The sequence below is a fragment of the Dipodomys spectabilis genome, unplaced genomic scaffold (genome assembly GCF_019054845.1).
Source record: "Dipodomys spectabilis isolate Male_0828 unplaced genomic scaffold, ASM1905484v1 ptg000002l, whole genome shotgun sequence".
Classification (NCBI taxonomy): Eukaryota; Metazoa; Chordata; class Mammalia; order Rodentia; family Heteromyidae; genus Dipodomys; species Dipodomys spectabilis.
This window is the reverse complement of record NW_024870679.1, coordinates 18,964,377-18,982,184: the sequence shown is the minus strand read 5'-3', so window position 1 is coordinate 18,982,184 and position 17,808 is coordinate 18,964,377. Positions and strand designations below refer to the sequence as shown.

General features: G+C 45.2%; 1 protein-coding gene across 1 annotated transcript in view; it reads left to right on the top strand.

Moving 5' to 3' along the window:
- Positions 1-1,845: 1,845 nt before the first annotated feature.
- Positions 1,846-17,808, top strand: part of Bcl9 (BCL9 transcription coactivator) — a 65,394-nt gene continuing 49,431 nt past the window's right edge. The window contains exon 1 of the mRNA XM_042685627.1: positions 1,846-2,024. The gene's annotated coding sequence lies outside the window, so the exon portion shown is untranslated. The remainder of the gene's footprint in view (positions 2,025-17,808) is intronic.

Sequence of the window (17,808 nt, the reverse complement as noted above, 5' to 3'; positions counted from 1 at the left end):
TTCAAAGCCAGCAGGGGCAGGGAAGTCCGTGAGACTCTTAGCATTAATTAATCACCAGGAAACCGAAAGTGGTGCTGTGGCTCAAAGTGGTAGAGCACTAGCCTTGAGCTGAAGAGCTCAGGGACAGAGTCTAGGCCCCGAGTTCAAGCCCCATGACCAACACCTCCACAAACAAAAAGGTTCAAGCAGTAGAGCACCTGCTTTGAGTGAAAAAGCAAAGGGCGGAGGCAAGTCCAAGTCCAGTATCAGAATGGGGGGGGGGAGAGAGAGAGAGAGAGAGAGGGAGAGGGAGAGAGAGAGGGGAAGGAGGGAGGGAGAGGGAGGGAGGGATTGGCTGAGGACTAAGTGAGAGCGCTGAGCTTCCATTCAGATCCTGGCATTACAGGGATGGCCTTGGCAGAGCTAGTCTCGCTCTGTCTGACTCCACAGGATGCTAAAAATATGAATGTCATGTCATCATCCCGTCCTTCTTCCTGCCCTCAATCAGCCTTCCTGATCTCAAGCCATCTTCACAGTTGCCTGTCCTTTGTGTTTCTTTTTACTCTCATTTTATACCTTTCATTGCTATCTCATTTGCTCCATATGTTTCAACCTCTGGGCTTCCATTTCTCTTCTTTCTCTAATGCAGAGCCCCCCTCCCCCCCCCCCTGCACCCGCACCTCCTCCCTCCACACCAATCAAAATCCTGCTTGCATCTTGCCATATTCATGATCCTACCTCATTCCTCGAAAACAGCTCAGGGAGCTGCAGCCTCTACCTCCCCCTACCCCCGCCCCCTCTGCCCACCCTCCATAAATTCCAGCAGTCTGCAATCAGTAACTTCCACACCACACTCCACGGCTCCGAGTTTACACTACTTGTTACCTCCCCCCCTCCCACCTTTACTACTGTTCTCTAGGGTTTCTGCAAGAAAGAAGCAAAAGAAGGAAAGAAACTAAACAAATAACACCCCCCCCCGCAATAAAAACAAACACCTCACACTCTCTTACTTTTACAAATATCCTGGGTACAAGTTGCAGCCAGAGTTAAGTTTCCTCCCGCATTTGCACAGCTCAGGGTTTCATCGGCACTCGTGGTTCGGGGCTAAGTTTCCATTATTCAACAAGCCCAAGAGAAGGAAGGAAAAGAAGCATGCTGAAGCCGAAACCCTCAGTCCTGGGCCCCCCACCCCTCCCTCTTGGCTCGCCCACCCCATGCCAAGCGGAGGAGACTCTGCGCTGTGTCTTTGTTGGGTCATTGATTTCCCTGCTCCAGGAGCTCAGACGGCCCTGAGTGTGAGCCGCGTGCCCACGTGTGCGGCCACGGCTGCCTTTTTCTCCAAAGGGCATACCTCTCTTCTTCTGCCATTTTCCCCCCCAGGGCTCAGCGCTGGTGGCTTTCCCTTGCTTTCTCTCCCTCCCTGCCCCCAACTCAACTCAGCCTGGGCTTTTTTTTTTCTTCTTCTTCTTCTTTCTTTCTTTCTTTTTTTTTCCTGTCTCTTAACTTCACCAGTGAGGTAGCAACTAGCTGAGCTGTGTGTGTGTGTGTGTGTGTGTGTGTGTGTGTGTGTGTGTGTGTGTGTGTGTGTGTGTGTGTGTGCATGCACAGCTAGGCCAAGCTTGCCTGTCACTGGAGAGTTTTTAGTTTGCCTTTCAGAAGAAAGGAGGAGGGGAGACGGGTGGGGAGGGGGGAGGGGGCGGGGGGCGGGGGAGGGGTGCGGGGAAGGGAGGGAGAATGTCTTGTTTGTGGCTTGTCAGCAATTGCTGGAGACAAGCTTCCATGTGTGAAAGCTACTTGGCATGAATGCCTGGGCCGTACCAAGTGTGAGCACAGCCAGAGGGGGAGGCAGAAGAAAAACAGATCAGACCAGAGCAGACAATAGGCCCCTAAAGTGTTCCCCCTAAGTTGCTTTGATGTTGTCCTGGTGTCTTGATACCGGGAGGCCAGGGATTGCAGGCAAAGGGTCTTTTTTGGGGGGGTCTCCATTCACTTTTCCCCCTCAGTTTCTGAAATGATTCTCCAGAATTTCTCCTCATAAAAAAAAGGTAAGAGCCCTTAACAATCGCTTCTTCGGTGGCAGGCTGCTTGCTGGGTCTGGGAGTGGAGGTCTCATGCCCGTGCTGGCGTCCTGCGATGGGAGCTCCCACGTTCACTGCTGCTAGTCCTTGCCAGGAGCTCAGGGCTGGGGATGGGGGTGGGGGTGGCCCCTCTTTCTAGAGAACCCCAGTAACAGGATCTGTGCCTCTGGGTTGGTGGGGGAGAAAGGGGTGGAAGGAGAGAGGGGTGGGAAGAGGGTGGAAGGGTGGAGGGTGGGAGAGAGAGGGAGAGAGAGAGAGAGAGGCATGAAAGATGCAGGATAGCAGGGTAGAGAGAGCCTCGGCTCAGGGAAGCCTTAGAGCCAACCAAGCCCAAAGAGGCCTAGAAGCTTTGCCGCGCAGTTCCCAGGCTGGGGTTTGACGAGTGACTGCAGACATTGCAAGCAACTGTGTGTGTGCAAGTGTGCCTGTGGATCTGTGTGTGTGTGTGTGCGTGCGCACGCGCGTGCGTGCGTGCCTCACACTGCCCTGGCATGCCTCTTTGGAAGGGGTGGTACCCCCAGCCCTTAGCACCCACCACCCCCAAGCTGCCTGTAGGAGAAAGGCAAGAAGGAAGAGCAAAGAAAGAGAGAAAGAGAGAACTCTGCCTCAACACAATCCAGAAACTTTCCCAGTTGCAGGGATTTCTCTTGTTGGTAGACACTGTCAAAGACATGAAGGTTGCCCTCCCCCGCCCCCGTGCCTTAGTCTCCTCATCTGTAACATCCAGAGAGCTAGTTTGGGGGGTAGGTGTGAAGGGGGGCTGCCTGGTTGACTGTCTGGAAGTCAGTGGAACAAAACAAATCACTCGGTTTCAAAAGGCTTCGAGAAAGCTCCAAGCTAGAAATGTGGTGGCATCCCAAAGTAGAAGTGTTGGCATTATACTGGATGGTCACCAGCCATGGTCAAAGACTGTCCCTAAAGGCACCCCAAGACAGACAGACCCGGAGAGCACACATTGGGGATCTGAGCATTTCCTAGAAAACAAAAACCCTTTTCCACCTGTTGGCTTCTGTCCTTTTCTACGTGTCTTTTCCTTAGATTTATTGGCTGATTTTCACAGAGAATGTGATGGGAGGGGTTGGATTTTTTCTTTTTCCTCCTCATACATATATATATATACACACACACACACATATATACATATGTGTGTGCATATATATATATATTTTTTTTATGAAGGTCAATGGGAGATGTTGGAGAGAGAAAATAATGTGCTTCCAGTGATAGTCATTGAGTGAAGATCTTGTGTTTTCTGGCAGGGCTGTAAACTCTACCTTGGACGTTAAAGATTTTTATTGTGGCTTTTAGAGATTAAATGAGATTTATTTACAATCGCCGTTTATCAGAGAGTAAATATCTTACTGTGTCGGTGTGAGGGTAAAATGCGCTGGCTGTTTACTTGCTGGTGGTTTTGTGGATAAAGCCTTTTTGCTGTTTAACGTGACATCTTGAGCGATGGGAGTGGAAGGTGACAATCAGTAATATTCATCTTTAAAGTGTGTGTTTGGAAGCAAAATAAGAAAGTCATCTTTTTTTGTTGTCGTTCTTGCTGCTGTTGGTTTGGAATTGTGGGTTTGCTTTCTTTTACACAGGGATTTGCTTTCAGAAGCTATCCGTTGCGGGTCTACCGGAATTCTCTGGGGGAATTTGGCTTTCTTTGCTAATTCTAGGTCTTCTGTGACTCCAAGCACACTTACTTGCCTAAAAAAAAAAAAAAACCCACAAAGAAACAAACAAAAAACTGTCAAAGTCTGGGAGGCTGTGATTCCTGCCATTCGAACTCCAGTCTGAAATAGCTGGAGACAGGCAACCCCAGTGTAGAACAACCCCAGTGTTCCAGAAAAGCCTGGACTCCACTGCTGGGTAGGACACAGGGTGAAGGAAAGATGTGAGCAGGCCTGCATCTGACATGAAGGTCCCCACAACCTCCTTCAATTTGATGTTTTATTGGACCAGAGCTGCAGTTTTTGCATCTTTTTTTTCCTGTGCCAGTACTGGGACTTGAACTCAGGGCCTTATACTCTTGCTTAACTTGTTTGATCCAGGCTGGTGCTCTACCATGTGAGCCACACCTCCACTTCCAGCTTTTGACTGGTAAATTGGGGAGAAGCATGTCTTGGATTTGTCTGCCTGAACTGGCTTCAAACTACAATCCTCAGACCTCAGCCTCCCAAGTTGCTAGGATTACAGGCATGAGCCACCAGGGCACAGCTCAGCTAATTTTTTTTTTTTTTTTTGGTGGACCTTTACTGTATGCCAGACCCCATTCTGGGCACAGAGGACGTAGAAAAAGAGCCAGACATGATGTGCCCTGTCCTCAGGGAGCTGCCTGTATGATCAATATTAACCACCTGGCTACACAACTCAGTAGCTATCACACTGATCATGTATATTGAACAGCACAGAGATAGCATTATAGATCAAATCATAGGAGTTATTGATCTGTGACCACACATGAGCTGCCTGTCTCTCTGTGTGGCTGCTGCCCTTCGACCCCACCGCCTGGCAGTGCACTGATAGCATTCAGAGCCCAGTAGTTCCAAAGGCCGAAGACAAATCACACCCACCCCACCTACCACTATGACAGCAAGATACATGCGTAAAATCTACTGACCCTCTACACTGGACTGCTAAATCACATCTTGGCCGGCCAGGCATTGATGGCTCTTACCTTTAATCCTAGCTATTCAGGAGGCTGAGATCTAAGGATGGTAGTTCAAAGCTGGGAAGCAAGAGTGTGAGGCCCTGAGGTTAAGCCCCAGTACTGGTACTAAAAATAAATAAACAAACAAATAAATAGATACCCCATCTTTCCTATATGCCAGTCTATGTAACAGTTGTTATCTGGGTAATTCACGTCAGTAGCAGCCTTTCCATACTGTTAAACCCTACTGGGATTTGGAGGGGACTGTGATCAAGGAAGCCCTCATCTTACCCCATCTTTCACAGCCTGACACTTAGCTGTAGGAAACACCAACACAATCCCTGGTTATTTGGGAATCATCAAGACCTTACTGTCAAGACATGACCTTTCCCCACCTTCCAGGACACATAGCCACTTACACATGGAAAAGGTTTTTTTAAAGACCTGGCAGGCTGGGAAGGTGGCTCAGTGGTAGAGTGCTTGCCTTACATGCATGAGGCCCTGGGTTTGATTCCTCACCACCACATAAGTAGAAAAAGCCGGAAGTGGTGCTGTGGCTCAAGTGGTAGGGCACTAGCCTTGAGTTGCATTCCCTTGGGGAGAATACTGGGCTGAGATGTCAATCTTTTCTAAGGAGGCAGATTTGTGTTAGAATTTTTATCACTGCTTTCTACATTGCGTCTCTGGAAGACTCGGGGGACTGTTGTCTTTAATGTTGTCAATCTGGCGTTGTTTTCTTTTTCTTTTTTTTTAAGATTAATTTAATAGTTTAAAAAGAAGAAGACAGACATGTCCACCCACACGTAAATCATAGGTTTGGTGCCTATCCTTTGGGAACCCACACACATTGTGTGGTTAAGTCATGTCATGAGTAAAATTAGAGTCATTTTGATGCACCCAGCGTTGTTACGCTGCGACAAACCCAACCCACACTGTAGCGACAACTTAAATGGCAGTCAGAACTTGCCTGGTCTGCATTTGACACCTGTGGCCCAGGCCTTCTTTCTACTGGAGTCTTTGCTCACTTCCTCCCTTCTGCCCTCCCTCACTGCCAGGAGTGGGTGAGAGGTGGGGGGGGGGGGTGCAGTGCAGGCTGCTTTGGCATCGGACATGTCATCCACAGAGATTGGGGCATTGAGGAATGAATTAAACAAGAACCTAATTGGAAGAACAATGTCCCAGTCAGACAGCGAAGATAGAGGCGGTCTTCATCCCTTGAGACTATACAAGTGCAAAGGATTTAGGACATTTGAAAAGATGTCAGGAGCTAGGTGCGGGCATCTCACACCTGTCATCCTAGCTGCTTGGGAGGCTGAGATCTGAGGATCTCATTCAAGGAAAATCTAGGAAACTCTTACCTCCAATTAACCAGCAAAAAAAAAAAAAAAAAAAATGCTGGTAGTGGAGGTGTGGCTCAAATGATAGAGCTCCAGCCAGGAGGCCAAGTGAGAGTAGGAATCCCTGATTTCGAGCCCCAGTACCAGGACAAAAATAACTAAATGGTTATGTGCAGATACTTGTCTAAGTAGAAATGCTGGAGGTCCCAGTACAGACAAAACAATCACAGCATGCCGATAAGCCCCCCAAACTTGCTAGTCACCAATGATTACTTACATATATACTTTTGTGGAAGGAAATTTCAACCCCCTCCCCCCAAAAGACATCAATATGGAAAACAGAACATTTTCCCATTCATTCCTTTTAAGCCTTGTCATTTTAATGCAGTGTAAAATGTCTGCTTAGTCCTCTCTTATAGCAAGCCAGTGAATGAAGTCATGTTTTTATACGTGTGTATATTTGAGTAAGGTGATGTGACTCACTCAAGAACTCCCAGGAAACAAGAAGGGTGAGCAGGCATCTGGTTAAATGTCTCAGATGGCTTATCTCTTCCAGAGATGAGGCACAGAAAATGGAGGGAGTCATCGTGCGATTTGGCACTATGTGGATATGATATTAAAATAATTGCCTTGGTTTGGATGACTTTCCTTTAAAGATTGGGCTGGGTGCTGGTGCTCCTACCTGTAATCCTAGATACTTAGAAGGCTGAGAACTGAAGATCTTAGTTCAAAGTCAGCTCAGGTAGACAAAAGCCTGTGACTCTCATCTCCAAGGAATGAGCAAAAAGCTGGGATTGGAGATATGGCTCAAGTGGCAAAAAACAAACAAACAAGAATGTAGGGTCTGAGTTCAAGTTCTGGTATCAGTACCAAAAGAGAAAAGAAGGATCCCCAATTCTAATTTAACCATGGCATGCTTTCTACATGGGACCAGCTTCTGCTTTGGGTTTTACCAAAATCCCTTTCATACTTTGGGCTGCTGTTGGAATGAAGGGATTGGACCAACTCATTCCTAAGATTCTTTCCCACTCTGCCAGTCAGTTGTTAACCCGACTCCATGGATAAGAGACTCCACAACCCCAGTCCGTGGTCACCTCATTTGTATGAAGCCAAATTCAAGAACTGTGGCTAGCAACGCGCTTGGTGGCCTGAGGGGGCCCATTCCACAGGCAGCTGCCAACTATACGGAACATTAGGAGAAAGTAGGATTCGGAGCCCTGCCGTAGGAGAGAATTTGCCAAGTTAGCATGCAGAAAGCACAGGTGCGAAAGACACTAAAACCATTTTCAAAAGAGTAGGCTGTTATTTTTCTCAGGCCAGTGCTGAGGCTTGAACTCCAGGCCCAGGAGCTGTCTGTGACAGCCACCATTTGAGTCTCAGCTTCACTGCTGATGTTTTGGTGGTGACTTGGCTTTTCCTGTCCAGGCTGGCTTCAAACCTCGATCCTCAGCTCTCAACCTCCGGAGTAGCTAGGATTACAGGTGTGCTTAAAAAAAAAAATAGACACAGTGCTGCTTCTCTTTGTAGTGTTTGTATACAGGCTTTGGGGATGACAGGATTATTGACAATATGACATGTAACTCCTAAAGAATATCACTGAAGACCTGCCGATGTGTTACATATATGTTACACGTGTGTAGTAGGTACATACCTTAGATAGGATGTGAAATGTGACTGGGAGTGAACAGACTGTAGAGAATGAATGACATTTTCATTAACCATCTCTCCTTTCTGAGAAATTTCAAGCACTATCCATTTAGAATTGGTTAAACCTTCGAAAAGATATACTATAAAATTTTTACACCATAGCTCTTCAGGCAATTTTTCAAAGCCCAGAGTAAATTCTTCTGCCATGTTTGAAGAATAGTATCTTGTGGGTATAGCAAGAGAGACCATTTCAAGGCTGCTTTGACAGTGAGTATACTAATGACTCTTCTAATTAGCTTTACTTTTTTTCATCTGAAAGAAAAACATGTGTAAGATATGATTGTTTGTTTCGTTGGGCATTGTAGTGCAAGACTGTATTCCCCGTATATGGGTGGCTGAGGTAGGAGGATCATTAGTGTTTCAAAAAAAATATATAATTACTTTCTAATTTGGAAACTGGGCTTTGAAGACTCTATTTTTTACATAGAATGTTGTTAGTTTATTCTGAGTTACTTCAGTTTCTGGCATTGGAAATCTTGCTTAATTTCCTCGCAACTCTAAAAAGTACATATGTAAGAGTAAGATGAGAAAACAGGAATGAATTTAGCAGTAGGCTTATAGAACATACAGTGTATTATGTGGAGATGTGTAAAATGTTGTTATTGGTAAAGCCTAACTTAACATAAAGGGAATAAAAAGCATATTCTACATATTATTGTTGCTCATCTCCTCTTTCGTTTATTTGGTTGTGTGTGTGTGTGTGTGTGTCCCAGAGCTTTTTTGTTGTTGTTTTTGGTCGGTCATGGGTCTTGAACTCTGGGCCTTGGTGCTGTCCCTGAGCTCTTCAACTCAAGGCTAGTTCTCTACCACTTGAGCCACAGCGCCACTTCCGACTTTTTTCTTTTTGCTTATGTGGTGCTGAGGAATCAAACCCAGGGCCTCATGCATGCAAGGCAAGCGCTCTACAACTGAGCTACCTTCCCAGCCCTGTCCGAAAGCTTTTGTGTTCAAAGCTGGTGCTCAACTCTGTGAGCCACAGCTCTACTTCTAATCTTTTGAGTGCTTTATTGGAGATCAGAGTCTTACAGACTTTCCTTGCCTGGGCTGGCTTCAAACCATGATCCTCAGACTTCAGCCTCCTGAGTAGCTGGCATTATAGGCACCTAGCTTATTCTTTTGTCTTGTTGCAAAGAATAAATTTCACATTCATAATGAATGTTTTGTATATTCCCCAACCCTTCTTCTTTGTATGTCTCTGGCTTTCCCCCTAAAACTACTATTCTTCGTGTTTCCATTATTGGGCTTTGTGATTCCCTACTAAGAGTTTATTTATTTTTGTTGGTCATGGGGCTTGAACTCTGGGCCTGGACGCTGTTCCTGAGACCCTTCAGCAGATCAAGGTGAGTGCTCAACCACTTGAGCCACAGGGCCACTTCCAGTGTCCTGGTGGATAATTAGAGATAAGAGTCTCAAGAAGTTTCCTGCCCAGGCTGGCTTTGAACCACAACCCTCAGATCTCAGCCTCCTGAGTAACTAGGATTAACAGGCATGAGCCACCAGCGCCCAGCTAAGAGTTTATTTTTTTGTGTCAAAGAATCAGTAACTATAAAGAGATTTGCCTCTTACCCTTGCTAGAACCATGTATTATACTTAGGTAGTAGCTGGAAAGATGTTTACTTCTGTCTCAGTAATAGACAACAGAGACATTGAGGCGGTCTGGGTAGTCAGAGAAAAGCGAATATCTCTTTCCAGAATCTGTGGCTGTGACCATCCAAAGTCAAGAAGGTAACAGTGCTCCCTAGTTCTCTAAAAAAGAAAGAAAGAAAGAAAAGAGAAAAGGTCTTAAGAGCTGAGACCTCTTGAAAACAGCTTCCAATTGCAAAGAACCGACTGTCCAGAGTTTGCTCAAGAAAAGAGGCTTTCATGGGGCAGGGTGGGGAGGGGGGACACTCAGAACTGGAAATCAGAATTAGCAGCCTTCCCTTTCCTGGTCAGCTGATAGAGAAATGGCTTTCATCTCTTGGCCGTCTCCTCCTATCACCCTGTTGCTTTTCTCAGGGACCTTCCCTGATATCTTGTGTTCTTGCCTTGTTCTGAATAACCTCTCTCAATTTCACATCTGTTTGCTTACGTGTGAGTGTGCGCATGCGCATGTGCGTGCGTGTTTGTTAGAACTGGGGCTTGAATTCAGGCCCTCACACTCTTGCTTGGCTTTTACACTAAAGGCTGGCACTCAGCCCTTTGAGTCATACCTCCATTTCTGGCTTTATGTTGGTTAATTGGAAATAAGAGTCTCATGGACTTTCCTGCCTGAGCTGGCTTTGAATCATGATAGTCAGATCTCAGCCTCCTGTGCAGCTGGGATTACAGGCGTCAATACTAGCATGTACCTCGCTTACACTTCATTGTGGGTTCTACTCTCTGCCCATAGCTCTTCTTTCTTTATCTTGCCTTCTTGGTGGCTTTTTTTAAAATCCTGGATTCTTCTCTGATATCCTTCTAATTGTAATTTTCCTGATGATTATTTTATTTTTTTCAGAATTCCCTATTGCAAATTTGCAAGATAAAACCCAGTGAATTTGTCTTCTGGGTCCTGCTTTATGATTCAATGTCAACCTATGGTTTGAGTTGTCCAAGGATCTTAAGTTCACCTGTAGTCTAGGTAAAAGGATGTAGGCAGAGCATAGCTGTTGTGATTGACGGAAGACTACACTACCTTTAGGGAGAAAACTATCAAAGGTGCCTGTCCGTCTTTCCACATAGCTGGCAGCAAGTGTATTTGATATGTCTAATCTATATCACCATGGAAGTCTAAAGAAGGAAGGATAAGCGGGTTATTAGAGATCCAAATGTGTCATGGATGAACATTAGTATAACTGCATTCAGAAGACCATGAAACAGGGTAAATTCATACCTTGTAATCCTAGCTACTCAGGAGATCTGAGGATCATGGTTCAAAGCCACTCCAGGCAGGAAAGTCTGTGAGACCCTTAACTCCAATAAGAAAACCAGAAGTGGTGCTGTGGCTCAAGTAGTAGAGTGCTAACCTTGAGCTGAAGAGCAAAGGGACAGCGCCCAGGCCCAGAGTTCAAGCTCCATAACTGACAAAAAAAGAAAAAAAAAGCGTTAGCTCTTAGGTGATTCGTTCCATCTCCTACATTAGGAGAAAGCAAGAATCAGTGCATAGGGAGACAGGTGGCATCCCCAAAATGCATCCCAAAGGCCAGCGTAGTCCTGAACTTGGACCTGTAGCTGCTTCTGTAAGGAGTTGGGGCCTGGGCTTTCTTCTTGTGTGAGGATTTGGTTTTTGTTTCTCTATACTTCGCTATTCTATTCTTGATCTTTCTTATCCATTGCTTCAAGAACAATCTGACCTGAACTTGTTTTGTGACCATGGACTCTTTATTCTCTCTCCAACTCACTCTAGTCCTTTGGAAAATAGGGATTCAAAATTATTAGGTTGGTACCTTGTTATAAGAATGAAATTAGAAACTGGGCGCTGGTGGCTCACACCTGTAATCCTAGCTACTCAGGAGGCTGAGATCTAAGAATCTATGTTTAAAGCCAGACCTAGTTGGAAAGTCTGGAAGATTCTTTTTTTTTTTTAATTTTATTTTTTTTGTCGGTCATGGGGCCTGAACTCTGGGCCTGGGCGCTGTCCCTCACCTCTTCAGCTCAAGGCTAGCACTTTACCACTTGAGCCATGGTGCCACTTCCTGCTTTTTCTGCTTATGTGGTAACTGAGGAATTGAACCCAGGGCCTCGTGCATGCAAGGCAAGCACTCTACCACTGAGCCACCTTCCCAGCCCATCTGGGAGATTCTTAATCTCCAATTAGCCACCATAAAGTCAGAAGTGGAGCTGTAGATCAAAGTGGTAGAGCACCAGCCTTGAGCAAAAGAGCACCTAGGTCCCAAGTTCAAGCCCCATGACTGACAGAGAGAGAGAGAGAGAGAGAGAGAGAGAGAGAGAGAGAATGAAATTAGGAGGTATCACATATTTAATGTGATTAATACATTCTTGGATTATAATAGGCCCCCATTCAACTGGACATAGAAAGGAAGGAGACATTGATGAAAACATTCGTGCTTTGAAATTTTACTTGTTATGTTGGGTGCCATTGGCTCACGCCTGTCATCCTAGCTACTCAGAAGGCTGAGATCTCAGGATCATGGTTCAAAGCCAGCCTGGGCAGAAAAATCCATGAGACTCTGATTTCTACTTAAGCAGCAGAAAGCCAGTTGAAGTGGAGGTATGTCTCAAGGAGTAGAATACCTTGAGTGGAAGAAGCCAATTAAAATCACAAGGCCCTGAGTTCAAGCCTCAGTGCTGGCATACACACACACACACACACACACACACCTATCTTCCCCCCTCCCCCAATTCACTTGTTCTATCATTTATTCATAGTTACTGAGTATTGGCTATGTACTAAGGATTGGGCTGAGTTCTTTCATATATTACATCATTTAAACAGGGTGCTATTACCATTTCCGTCTCTTAGAGGACACTGAGGTCTAGAGAGTGTCAATGGACAAGGTTAGGCAACTATTAAATGACAATGATAGATCCAGGCTACGTCTGTTTAAACCTAGCTTCATCTGACTTCAAAGGCTCTCCAAAACCTTATGTGACTGAGTCAGGTGGAGGTCCTGTTGGGGTGGTATTTGTTCGGCACACTGGCAGCAGGAGAAGCTGGTTAAAGAAAGAAGAGTGCCAAGTACACACCGCAAAGATCTCATGCCTCCATCTGAATCTGATTGTCAGGATAACACCAGGCAAGGCAACATTTGGAAAGAGGACAGACAAGAACATTTTAACTAATTTATTTATTTATTATGGGGCTTAAACGCTGGGCCTGGCACCCTCCTTGGCTTCTTCTCTCCAGGCTGGTGCTCTATCACTTGAACCATACCTCCACTTCTGAACTTTATTGGGTGAGTTGGAGATAAGAGTCTCAGGGACTTTCCTGCCCAGTCTGGCTTTGAACCATGATCTTCAGATCTCAGCCTCCTGAGTAGCTAGGATTCCAGGTGTGAGCCATTGGTGCCTGGCTTAATATATATTAATATATTACATAGTATATATATTAATATATTTTATATATATATATAAATGAAGTCGTTAAGACCAAAAGAGGTGATTTAACACACAACATAAAACATATAACATAAAGCATTTAAAATATGATGAATATATGTGGTGTGCCGTGTGGTATTGTAGGAAACAGATGATGGCTGGGGCTTGAATCCCTTACTTCTAAGGTGTTTTCATCCTGGAGGAGGGAGACAGATGATCAAACAACTAATTACAAAGCATATAGCAATGGATCAAAGAACTGTGGTAGTCAAAGGAGAAAACAATTAATTTGGCAGAGAAAGGAATGGTGGTGGCAGGGAAAGGCTTCCTGCAGGAGATGGCATTTGCTATGGTCCTGGAGGGGTTAAGGTGATAATACCAGAAACCTCAACACAGTCCTTTCTCTTCACACCAGTGATTTTATAAAAGATAGAATTAAATCGGCTGGGCACTGTAGCGCACGCCTCTAATCCTAGCTATTCAGGGGGCTGAGCTTTGAGATCCAAGGTTTGAAGCCAACCCTAGCAGGAAATTATATGAGACTCCTAGCTCCAGTTAATCAGCCAAAAGCTGGATGTAGCGGTGTGGCTCAAGTGGTAGAGAACCAGCCTTTGTTGGAAAAGCCATGTGAGATCCCCTAGTTCAAACCCCAACCCTGGCACACACAGAAAAAGAAAGAAAAGAAAAGGAAGGGAAGATCCTAACTGATTTTTTTTTTAGGATGCAAGAGATTGATTAGGCACGATCAAGAGAAATTGCCATTATTATCCAGAAGCATCATTAAAATAGTATGAACTAATAAACTTACTTCCTTTGCTTGGTTTTGCTGGCAGAGTGGGAAAGCTTGATAAACGAACGGGTCTTTTCTATCTTCAATGCCTGTGATTCTCTGAAATTTTATGTAGACAAGTGCGCACTAATGTACATGGGGAGGGACAATTGAAACAGCTCATACTCACTGATGGGCTGTGAATTGCTCTCCTTGGAAGTGCTCAGGAAAAAGATCTCGGATTCATTGTGGGTTGCTCAATGGAGACATCTGCTTGCTGTGCCGCAGCAGTGGGAAGGATGAATGAGATCTAATAGGCTATATTAACTTCGAGAATGGAATAAAGAATAATGCAGAAAATAATATAGTGCACATCATTTGCCATTGACGATTTCAGTAATTACAATAAAACAGTTTAACGATCTACAGTGACGTTATGACTTCACCTGAAAAATCACAATTTGGCATTGGGGGTGTCTTTCATTTCAAAGCCAACAAACAGAAATTTTTTAAAAAGGGAAGAAACTTCCAAAAGGAAGCAATGCAGAAATTCAAAGGAGGCAAGAAACAAAACAGACAGGCAGAAACCATGCCAGAGATTTGCCTATAATGAGACGCTGCAAACAATAACAACAACAACAACACAAAAACAAGGAGATTTTAATTTGGGGAAAGAGCCAAACCCCCCCCAAAAATGAGATTGTACACATTTATTGAAAATTAATGAAAGTTTCAGAAAATTGCTAGAGCTAGCCTCTGATTCTCTTTGGTAAAGAGGTCAGAGATCCACAGGATCATTGAAATCCCTGCTAATCTCCTGCCCTCGTTTCAGCCATTAGTCCCGGCGTTCTGTCCTATCAAAGTTTTAATAGATACAGAAATTCATGATGCAATGGGCCAGCAGTGATGACCTGAACGCCCATGACAAGGAGAGCCTGGGATGTGATCAAGTGCCCCGAGTTCGAATCCCTGCTCCTCGCCCGCAGAACCTTGAGTACAACAGCCATCAACACCCACTCCCTGCATGGCACGGTCGAGGCAAAGGTGCTACTTCGTTCAAGAGCTCGTGGGAAGTGGCCAGTGAGCCCCACTGAGCGCTGATTGCTAAGTGTCTGCTTCCCAGTGGGGTGCTGTGTCTTACCTTTAATGCTCAGGCTGGTGCCCTACCATGTGATCCACATTTTGGCTTCCTGCTGTTTTTGTTGTGTGTGTGTGTGTTTTTTAAGACTGGTTAATTGGGGATAAGAGTCTATGAGACTTTTCTGCCAGGGCTGGCTTTAAACTGTGATCCTCAGATCTCAGCCTCCTGAGTAGCTAGGATGTCAGGGGTGAGCCACTGGTGCCCGGCAGTAATTCATTTTTAACACCTGTCTTCTAAGAGGCAACTTGTAGAGATTCTTATTCCGCTGTATATTCCATTGCTTTAAGTGAGAGTCATTGAATCACGTCCTTACAATAGGGAGGTCTGGGAACGAACCTTGAGCTGAGGAGTTCCCTGGGTCCTAGGAGTACCTTCCATGGGGGGTACCCCCCACACTTAACATCTGTACATTGAAAGGTAAAGAGAACGCTTGCCCTGAGTTCAATTCCCAGTACCTGAGAAAAAGGAAGGAAGAGAAGGAGAGAAGGGCAAAAGACCAGAAGGGAGCTTTGCCTCCAGTGGTAGAGTGCCTGCCCTGAGCATAAAAAGCCAAATGACAATGTGAGGCTGAGAGTTCAAGCCCCAGGACTGAGCACCAAACAAATGAAAACAGCTTGATGGAGATCAACCCTAACTCAGTCTTTCTGGGATTCTAATACTGTACAGTGAAGAATTAAGCAATTCGCTGAAAGTATCTTTTTTTTTTTTTCCCAGACAAGAAACTACTCAAATCAAATTAATTGCTAAGGGAAACGGTTTTACACGATTTCCCATCAACCCATGGTGGGGACCGGAGGACTGTGGGTAGTAGGAATCTATGTCCTACAGCACTGTCACAGCTTCTAATTCTGTCACTCCCAAGTGACTTCAGGTGACATCCATCTCTTGAAAACAATGGGGAATGACTTCCAGGGTTATTTGTGTTTCTCTGGAGTTCCAAGGAGGCCACTGGAAAGATGAAAGGGCCAGAACCTTCTTATTCCCTCTTAGGATTATTCTTAATTTTCTTTGGGCACTGCAGCCCAAAGGATGTTTGGTCTATTTATTCATTTTCTCATTCATTTGTTCATTCATTCATCATGTATTTCTCATATACCTCCTGCATGCCATAATATCTATCTGCTAGGTATTAGCAGGCATAAAAAAAAATGAGAAAGGGGCTGGGAAGGTGGCTCAGTGGTAGAGCGCTTGCCTTGCATGCATGAGGCCCTGGGTTCGATTCCTCAGTACCACATAAGCAAAAAGAAAAAAGCCAGAAGTGGCGCTGTGGCTCAAGTGGTAGAGTGTCAGCCTTGAGCTGAAGAGCTGAGGGATAGTGCCCAGGCCCCAAAAATGAGAAAGATAGCCAGGCACTGATGCTCATGTCTATCATCCTAGTTTCCCAGAAGACTGAGATCTTAGGATTGCAGTTCAAAGCCAGCTCAGGCAGGAAAGTCCATAAGACTCTTATTTCTAGTTAGTCTCCAAAAAGCCAGAAGTGGAGCTATGGCTCAAGTGGTAGGGTCCTAGTTTTGAGCAAAAAAGCTCAGGGACATTACCTAGGCCATGAGTTCAAGTCCCCAGAACCATTATATATATATATATATATATATATATATATATATATATATATATATATTTTTTTTTTTTTTCCCAATCCACAGCAGAAAGCCCAAAGTGGAGGCATGGCTCAAGTGGTGTAGTACCAACCTTTAGTGAAAAGCAAGAGCTCAAGGTCCCAAGTTCAAGTCCCAGTACTGGCATACACACACACACACACACACACACACACACACACACACACACACACACACACAGAGGGATGGGATTAGACAAAATCCTACGGAAGGCTCATATCTAGTGAGCAAAAGCAGAAAGTCTTACTGATGTAGCATCAGTAAGAGTCAGCCATGGTCAGGAAGACCACGTCCATCTATTTGGCCTGTGTACAGGAGGTGTGGGGTAAATGGGGGAGAAGACAGTTCAGGATGGGTGGTAAAGGGTTAGAGAGTGTCGGTTTGGTTTCTCAGCACTGGAGAAACGGTTGAAAGTTCTTGAGTAGGTGAGCCACATACATAGTCCTTTATTCAAGGACTTGAATTAGATGCTGCAGTTTTGGTGCAAGTGGTAGAGTGCCAGCTGTGAGCAGGAAAGCCGAGTAAGCTTGAGGCCCTGAGTTCAAGCTCAGTACAGGCAAAAACCAAACTAACCAAACAAGCAGCCTTGCCAGGTGTGGTGGCTCACACCTGTAACCCTAGCTAGTCCACAGGCTGAGATGTGAGAATCCTGGTTTGAAGCCAGCCTGGGCAGACAAATCCATGAGACTCTTATTTCCAATTAACTAGCAAAATGCCAGAAGTGGAGCTGTGTCTCAAGTGGTAGAACATCCACGTTAAGTGACAAAAGCTAAGTAAGAGCACAAGTTCAAGCCCCAGTACTGGCATAAAAATGAACAAGAAACAAACACCTCGCACCCTAGAATACTGTGTGTAGGAGGTGCAAACTAAATCTAATGCTAGCCAAAGGAAGGAAATAATAAAGATTATAAAAGCTTGATAAAATTAAGAAGAAGAAAAAAACCACTTGAATTAGGGTGGTGGCAGTGGAATGGAATAAACACTCTCGAAGCAGACTTGATGCCACCCGCAAGGCCACAGACCAAACGGGGTCGGAGAGACAGACGCTTTCTAGGTAAAGGGGAAATGATGCGCTTAAGAGACAATTGCATTTGCTTGTGCACCCTGCTTTCCAGTTGATTCTTGGAGTGGCTGTATTAGGAATAATCTCTGTAAACAGCAAATCAGATCTCATTGCCCCCTGCTTAATAATATCCCAAGAGCTTTCCATTGCATTTAGAACAAAATCCAAACTCTTACCCCGCCACAGTATAAGCCCTGCCTGACCTGCCTCGTGCTTCCCTCTGACCTCGTCTTGTAACCCCCTCTCCCTTTAGCTTTAGCAGCAATGGCCTTTTCAGTCTATCAAATGCACCAAGTTCATTTCTGCCTTAGGGCCTTTGCATCTGCTATATTCTCTGCCCTCTGATCTTCCCATGGCTGCCCCTTTCTTGACAGGCAGGTTGCAAGGCAAATGTCACTGCTACAGGAAGGCCTTCCTAACCCATCACCTACTATGCCCTTCACCCCCAGATAATC